We start from the raw sequence: 8744 nt of genomic DNA, 5'->3' as shown, positions 1-8744 counted from the left end.
TCCAGTTAGACAAATCGTCTATGTAAACTCCCCTGTGCCCATTCCCTACCTGCTAAAATTATACAAAAATTTAACAAAGTGTCAAACATACTTCTTTTCTTCTCTAAAAAAAAGCTCCAAGCCGAAACACATACCTGCAATCCCAGCACTCTGAAAGGGTAAGGAGATTGCAAGTTCCAGCCCAGCTTGGGAAATGTAGTGACTTGATGAGATCCTATGTCTAAGAAAAAAGGGTTGGGAATGTAGCAGTGCAAAGGCACTGGGGTCATCCTCAGTACTGGGGAAAAAGTCCTAAATGTACCAGCATTAACAACTTTTTTAAATTGTTAAAGTAGATGATTTCTGGGTTAAATTTTTTTCTAGCATGACTAAAATTTTCTGAAGGCATATGTGGTTTAGTAAAAGTTAAATACACGCTGGGGATTTAGCTCAGTGGTTCTGCAGCCTGCCTCGAAAGCACAAAGACCCAAGTTCTATCCTTGGTACTAAAAAAAATAAAAAGAAAGAAAAAAAGAAAAAAGAAAAGTTAAATACACATTCTTTTTTAAAACAGAAATAAAAAAGTGTTTGTCTTCATTTTTGTCAGATAGTAAGATTTGAGCCCTATGTGGCATTTTAAAAAATTATTTAGAAGTCTGCAAACATGGAAAGATGTAGCATTCTAAAAATAGGAATTCATTCTACAGAAGCAGAGCAGAAGAGAAAATTTTAATACCTAATTTTACTAACAAACAGAATTTGCAGCAATGTTGTATTTCTCAAAAAGGAACAATCAGATCAAGAAGGGTTGCCTTCAAATAAAAATTTGTGCTAAGTTCTAACATACAAGCATAGGTATAAACATTTTTGTGAGTGCTTACTTAACAAGTATTGAATAAGCACCTACTACACAACAGGCTTGTGCAAGGTCATGAGAATACAAAGGTGAATGAAACATGATCTCTGCCTTTTTATGTAGAATTTACAACCTAAACGTGTTTCATACAAATACATTTATTACTATAAATCCTGTCTACTATTGAGATGAGAAAGCACAGACAGTATGAGAGTAAACAAGACTATTTTATTTTGGGGGCTCAGAGAGAGCAGCCTTTTCTCCAAGACACTGAACACTGCGTAATAGCTGTAATAGCACTGGCTGGGAGGTTGGCCAGGAGGGTGTGGAGAGGAGAGGAAGAACTTTCGGGAAGAAAGAGCAGCAGTACTATTTTTTAAGCTCCTCAGTTAATTCTGATGTCCAGCAAGATTGAGATTCACCACAGACTCTCTCCTTCTCCTCCAGTCCTTCTTTTGGTCTCTCTGCTGTCACATGCTCCCAATTTTCCTTCTGCATCTCTGGCCACCTTTGGATGATTTTTCTCTACTCATTTCTGCATGATGCAGTCCTTCAGGATTTCCCCGGTTCCCATTCCTCTTTCTCTATTCTTTCCATCCACCTAACCCACCTCTCAACAGGTGCTGTTGCTAATCATCATTCACGTAGCAATGGAAGGTTAGGCATTATTTTCCCTGCCTACCAAAAAATGGCTTTACAAGCATCACTTTTAAAGTATAGTTTGCCAATCAAAAAACCCCACAAACTTATTCCAGGTAGGTGAAGTTTACAGCTAATGAGAAATGATTGCCAGAAAAATAGAGAATAACTGCTTTCACAGGGAGGACAGTTTTTGAACTGAAAAGTCTTGGACATTTTCTTACAGAGCACTTTGAGTACATTTTCTTCCCAGTGTATTTGTTATGTGAATCACTTCCTGTACCTCACAGGACAGACAGCTTGGAGGTTACAGTCAGCTGCTGGTCACCAAACCAGAGCCATCCCAAAGCTCAGAGAGGGGCTCCCATGCATGAGTCCCACTGCTAGGCAGCTTTTCCTGCCGGTGCTTGCTCACCTGGGGACATGGGCTTCCTCTCCCAGGCGTAGCTGGTGATGGAGAAGCCCGGAGAAAGCCCCTCCCCTGTCCTGATAGGAACACTCTTGCAAGGCTTCCTCAATGCAAGGAAGGGTGTGCTGAGCAGGTCTCCATGCAAGGCAGGGGCTGGACATGCAGCCCTGGCAGAGCCCACCTGCGAGCAAGAGGAAGAAGCACTGCAAGGAAGGGAAGGGGCCATGTCACTTCTTGGTCAAACCTGTTCCAAGGGCCCTGCCTTTCCTGCTGGTTAATGAGCCAGAAAGGTGGTCATAGCATGAGGCAGGACTCATCTCCTCACTTGGCTCTCAAACATTTAAGGAAAGAGTACAGTTTTAGGTACAGTTCTTTAAAAATATTTTCAAAATATATTTTATTTCTTTCCCACATGTATATGGCAAAATTTTCCAGATAAACATTAGTCTTACATTCAGAAATATCCAACCTTGTGCTTCAACCTCTACTCAGGTGGTGGCAGGAGCACACCAAAGGACATGGCAACTTGTAGCTGATGATCTCCACCTGCCTCTTTCTCCTATCTGCTCCCTCTCCAGAGCTCTGCATCTCAGTAAATGGCCCATGTGCAGAGACCTGTGAGTCATCTTTGCCACCTGCCTCCCTTACCTCCTCTTCCCTTTTATCCAGTGGATTGCTGGATCCTGTTGAATCAACGTTTTTAACTGCTTTGACCTCCCTCCATCTCCAGTGCTGCAACTCTAGTTCAAGTCACTATAACCAAATTATGTTCCTCTCCTATTTAAAGCCCTAGGATAATGGCCATTGGGCTTTTGAAGTCTTATAATTCTTATAATTTCTTATAATTTTAAGCCATCATTTCATGGGATTTGACCTAGATCTCAGTATTTTTAAAATGTTCCTTCCCTGAATGGTTCTAAGGGACTGTCACATGTTGAAGAGTATCGCTTCCCCTTGATGAAGGTAGATGGGTGTCCTTTGAAGTGTGAATAGAAAGTGGGAAGTGATAACCAAAGATGCAAGTAATTCACTCCGAAAATGTTGCTGAAACAGAGATAAGAGATGCTGAATGGCTATTAAATGTGGGTTTGGATTCTTATATTTGGGTATTTGTTAAATGCGTAGGATTTGGACTGATTTGTTCATAGGACTAATTTTCACCCACGCTAAGACTGTGGCAAAGCCAAAAGACCCAACAGAAGGTGCTGTGGCACCCTGGGGAGCCCTGGATTGGTGTCAGAAGCTCTTGTATCCTGTTGCTGCCACCTCCTAACTGTGTGCTCCTGGACAAAAAGATTCAGTTAGCTGAGCCTCACCCTCTTTCTCTCTCGATGATGATGACAAGACTTAGTTCACAGACTGCACGAACTATGCAGAGAATGTATAAGACTACATAGTATTTCCCAGGCTCTCCCCTAGTCTCCTAGTGCCCTCCTGTGGCTTCCTGGGTGGCCTAGAACCCATCATATCATCATATCTATGCCTTCCAGGACAACTCGACATTTCTTGAGCCTCTCTTCTAGCACTGAAATGCAGTTCCTTACTCATCCCTTTAACCTCCAACCTTAACCTAACTGGATAAACTTGGGTTACATCAACTGATGTCGAACACATGATGTGTCAGAACCCTGGGTAACATAAGTGCTTTGCAAGAGGAGTATTTCAAAGTTTAATATAGGGATTGACTTGTATGCACATTTCAAACTCTGAGGTCAGAAAGTTATTTCTGAGGAAGTTATTAAACTGAGGCAACTATTTATTACTGTCCAAATTACACCATGAAGGACCAGGGGTTTAGCTCAGTGGAGCCACACCTGCCTTACAAGCACAAGGTCCTGAGTTCAATCCCTGGTACCACAAGAAAAAAAAAAATTATACCATGAAGTGGTATTGCAAGCTTCTTGCATATCACTTGTCTCCAGACTAAATATCCTTTATATCTGACCCAGCTACTGGGGTCATTCTCTCCATGACACACTCCAAACATCACATCTCTGTTGGCTCAAAAAATGTTTAAAGGTTCTTTTCTTGCTCCCATTCCACCCCTTTAGGTGGGCAGAACACCCTTTGCCAACCACTCCCATCACACTATAGGTTGGAAAGTTGTTAGACTATAATATGCACTCAGCTTTCTGTATTTGTAGGTTCTACATCCATGGATCCAATCAACCACAGGTCAGAAAAATATTTCAAAAAAATTAAGTCTGTACTGAACACGGACAGACTTCTTTTTCTTTTTTCTTTTTTTTTGGTACTGGGGATCAAACTCCGATGCTTGAGCTTGTGAGGCAGGCGCTGGGACCACTGAGCTAAATCCCCAGCCCCCTAGGCTTCTTTTTTTTATCATTCTTCCTTGAGCAACAAAGTATGACAAGTATTCATGTAGCATTTACATTGTAAATGTAATAAATGATCTAGAAATGATTTAAAGTATAAGAGAGGATGTGCATAAGTTATATGCAAATCCCACACCATATTATATAAGGAATTTGAGTTTTCTACCTCCTCCCCTTCCTTCTTCCCTCACTCTTATCTAGTAATCACTTACTAGCCTAATTATTTAAATATAGGATGACCCAAAATTGCATATTTTTTCATTAAGTTTTAAAAGATAATATAACAGGAAACATAAAAATGATTGTCTTATCAAATTTCTTCAATACAAGAATCAATTGGTTCAAATGACACCTGCCTGAGCAATACTCAGGATAGTCAGTGTGTAAACAAATGTGTGTATATACCACAATGTTATTCATTCCTCTGTTGATGGGCACTTAGCTTTGTTTCATATCTTAGCTATTGTTATTGTGCCATAATATACATGGGTATTTAGGTTATCCCTATAGTATACTGACTTTAATTCCTTTGGGTGTGTATCAAAGATAGGTAAAGCTGGATCAAAGGGTGGCTTTATTTTTAGTTTTTTAAGGAACCTCCATACTGATTTCCATAATGGCTGTACTAATTTACATTCCCATCAGCAGTGTAGAAGGATTCCTTTCCCCCATATCCTTGCCAGCACTTTCTTTTTGTATCCATGAACCTATTCTGGCTGGGGTAACATGGAATCTCGATGTAGTTTTGATTTGCATTTCACTAATAGAAAGTGCCCATCTGTTTTCTAGAGCATACCCATTGCATTCCCACCAGCGATGTGCAAGTTATCCACACCTTCTCTTTTCTTTTCTTCCTGTCCCCACCCCAGTACTGATGACTTAACCCAGGGCCTTTGCAATGAGTTACACCACCAGCCTTTTTCTATTTTCTATTTTTTGTTTGTGAGACAGGTCTCACTAAGTCATTAAGTTGCTCAGGGTGGAATCAAACTTGCAATCCTCACACTTGTACTTTTAGGTCTCCTTCTAGTTCTCCTCTTAGTTACTTTTTGTGTTGCTGAGACAAAATATCCACCACCCAAAGTTAAAGGAGGGAAGGTTTACTTTAGTTCACAGTTTGTAGAGGTTTCAGTCCATAGTCAGCTGGCTCCAAGGCAGGGTGGCCTGGCAGAGGGGCATTACAGAGAAATAGTCCATGGCAAAGCAGGGCAGGCAGAAGGCAGCAAAGTAGCAAAGCAGCAGTGAACAAGCAAGCCTTCTTTCTGCCCCTTATATTCTATCCAGGCTACTCACTCTCTGGGTGGGTAGCACTCACCCCCAGGGTAGGGCACCCTAATGTCAGCATCACGTACCCTAATCCAGCCACCTCTGAAAAGCCTCATCCATGACCACATAAGACTTTGGGGGACATCTAGATAAAAGCCACACTAGTTCTCCTCCTCCTCTTCTTCCTCCTCCTTCTTTTTTCTTTTTTGTGGTACTGGGGGACACTGCGGATTGAAACCAGGACCTTCACACTGAATTACATCCCAGCCCTTTTTTCTTTCTTTCTTTCTTTCTTTCTTTCTTTTTTTTTTTTTTTTTGGAGACAGGGTCTCAATAAGTCACTAATTGCCCAGGCTGGGTTCAAACTCATGATTCTCCTATCTCAGCATCTCAAATCCTTTAAATTCTTGTGTAGTCAAACTGTGCTGTCCAGTGGTTGATGTCTCTTCAGTGTCTGTCACTTTTGAATGTTCTTGTTCAAAGACCGGAAATGGGGATGAATAGAAGAAAACTGTTACTCTTGGATACTAATAATAGATGCCACCAATCGAGTGCTTAGTGCATGCCAGGTACTGTGATGAAGATTTCCTATATTCAAACCTACTATGTTACTTACCACATTGCTAAGGGTAGGTCCTATCATTGTGCCCATTTTATAGATTAAAAAGCTGAGACTCGGTAATAAAAACTCCTTGCTTTTGGTTTTAGTAAATAAGTAGCAGAGCTAGGATCTGAAATGGCGGGCGGTGGGGTGGGTGGGCTGTGCTGTCAATTACCAGGTTATTCTGCTTCCTGTGTAATAATAAAAGAAACAGCCCCATGGCCTCGTGTTTCCAGGTGCAGCTGTGCAGGATATGTTACAGTTAGGACAGTGTTTCTCTCTTTGAATACACATGTAGAGTTTAGCATCTCTAGCAATGGCAGAGGAGGGTGGGTCTATGGCATGACAGGCAGGTAGCCATGAGCAGTGAGCCTTTCTTTCCCTTTTTATTCCATTCACAAAGCCATTGGTTGGTGCCACACACACAGGGCAGGCCTCTCCTTCATCCACACCCAGATCTATGTTATATCCAGTACCACACACCCATAACCCAGTATGACACACTCATGATCCAGCCACCTCCCAGAAGTCTCACTTTTGAGTACATGAGCCTTTAGGGGAAACAGCTAGATATAAATCATAATGATATATCTATATCTATCTATATATGTAGATATATATTGTAAAAACCATATATTTTAATATATCATATATCATAAAATATCATACATATCATAAAAAAGACAATGAAGAGCCCAGTCTCAAAGAAAATCTAACTGATAGGAAAAAAATGGGAAGAAAGTCTTTGTAAATAGGGAGGTGCGGAGGGGCTGAAGGAAGGGCAGGGGAATGGGGAGAAAAATAAGAACCAAGATACATCATGAAAGGTACAAATTCCCAATGATGAATGTCCTCATATTGGATACCTAAAATGTAAAAATAAAATGAATGATAAAAAAGAAAAGATTAGAAAAAGTTTCTTTCAATGTTTGGGAACACAGTGATAGCTTAGTTGTCGAACCCAGTTCGTTCCAAATTTGTGTTCGAACACGGAAAAGTTTGAGAACTGAACATATTTTTTCCCATAAGAAATGGAAAACCAAACAATTGGTTCTGGGGCCCAAAAATTACACTCTTCATTTTTCCAGGACTTTAACAAATTTCGCAGTGATTTCTTCTATCGTGGTTCTCACAGTCTTCCTCTTGCTTTACTGCTGGTATTACTAAATTTCTTCGGAGCGATGCTTACAATATTTTATGCAAATGAAGCACAAAAAGAAACATACAGTGATGAATGTTTTAACGCACTGACCCAAGCACTATATGTTGTCTGGGTGAGAGCAGCGTTTAGGCTGAAGCGCCGCCCCTTTGCCCGTGTTGAGACGCAACGTGTGACTCCCTCGGCCCATACGGGTTTTTTCAAGTTGAATTTTCGGTTGGATTATGGAGCAAAGTCATGAACACTGAGCAGATTTATTTCAAACTTTGACATTTGAACAGTGGAAAATTTGAGCTTGGAGCCACTCTACTGAGGTATCACTGTATAGAAAAACTAAGAAGAACTCAAAAGCAAAATGGTAAAACCAGTGGTAAAATGGGAAACAGTTAAGACTCAAGGACCATAACTACACCATAGGGGAACTAATAAATTAGACAAAGCAAGGTTCAAATAGGCTGAACTAGAACTGCAGTACTGACAGAGAGGGAAGTCTTTGTATTGTAACCACATATTAAGAAAAAAGGAGAAAAGACTGACAATCAAAGAGGAATATTGTAAGCAATAGGGGTGATCCTAAGGACTTTGGTGTCTCTAAAGTGGAGAACCACAAAAATGAAACAGAGGAAAATGTTTGAAAAAGAAAATTTCCCTACAATTAATGAGGAACCAAGTTTGAATGTAAAAGAGGCAGTTTGAGTTCCAGGAAAAGGCGATAAAATAATTAAAACAGATGCACAGCTTGATAAGGTCAATGACCTTCCTGGGATTCTAAGAGAGGACTCAAAGTCAAAAAACAAGTCATTGAATGCGAGAACAAAGTTAGCCTGGCTTAGACTTCTCCACAGCAATCAGTGCCAGGAGATAGTGGAGCTGGCTCTGGAACGTTCTGAAAGTATGACTTAAGAATACTCAGCCATCGGTTCTTAATTCTGGAAGGTGCTGTTTGAGGTAGCCTGCTAGGTTGTATGGTCTTTATGAGATTCCTCCATGACCTACCGTGGCCAGGACCAGAATGTGTAGAAGGTAATGGTTGGGCCCATCAACCTCATCTTCAGATACTTTCAGAATAAATCCTGGATTCAAATGTGGCTTTATGAGCAAGTGAATATCCAGATGGAGGACTGAATTACTGGTTTTGATCTATACATGACTCTTGTATTAAATGATGAAGAAGAAATTCATTTTAAAACAGAGTCAAGAAAACAACTGGGTCAACTCATGCTGAAAGAAGACAATATTACCTTGGTACAAAGTGTCTCTGAGTAGAAATGATCAATGGAGTAGGCAGAGAGCAGTGAAGTGATGTAGTGATGATGGCAATTATGATGACATGAGAAAAAATACAGTTAAGTGTTTGCCCTGGGAATATTTGTAAAACATTTGTTCGTACTATTCTGATTGCCCTGTGTTATTACTGGATGTAATAAATGTAGGGTTGTTTTTATTTTTTATTTTTAAAAAGAATACACAGCCAGCTGGGCATGGTGGCACATGCCTGT

At 40.5% G+C, this 8744-nt stretch overlaps 1 pseudogene; it reads left to right on the top strand.

The window, feature by feature from the left end:
- Positions 1–8232: 8232 nt before the first annotated feature.
- On the top strand, positions 8233–8511 carry LOC101717617 (small nuclear ribonucleoprotein E pseudogene; annotated as a pseudogene).
- The last annotated feature ends 233 nt before the right edge of the window (positions 8512–8744 follow it).

This window comes from Heterocephalus glaber, unplaced genomic scaffold, assembly GCF_053883595.1.
Source record: "Heterocephalus glaber isolate CG9 unplaced genomic scaffold, H.glaber_assembly_v1.0 deba00001733, whole genome shotgun sequence".
Classification (NCBI taxonomy): Eukaryota; Metazoa; Chordata; class Mammalia; order Rodentia; family Bathyergidae; genus Heterocephalus; species Heterocephalus glaber.
Note: the sequence above shows the minus strand (reverse complement) of the source record. Positions and strands in the feature narration are given on the sequence as shown.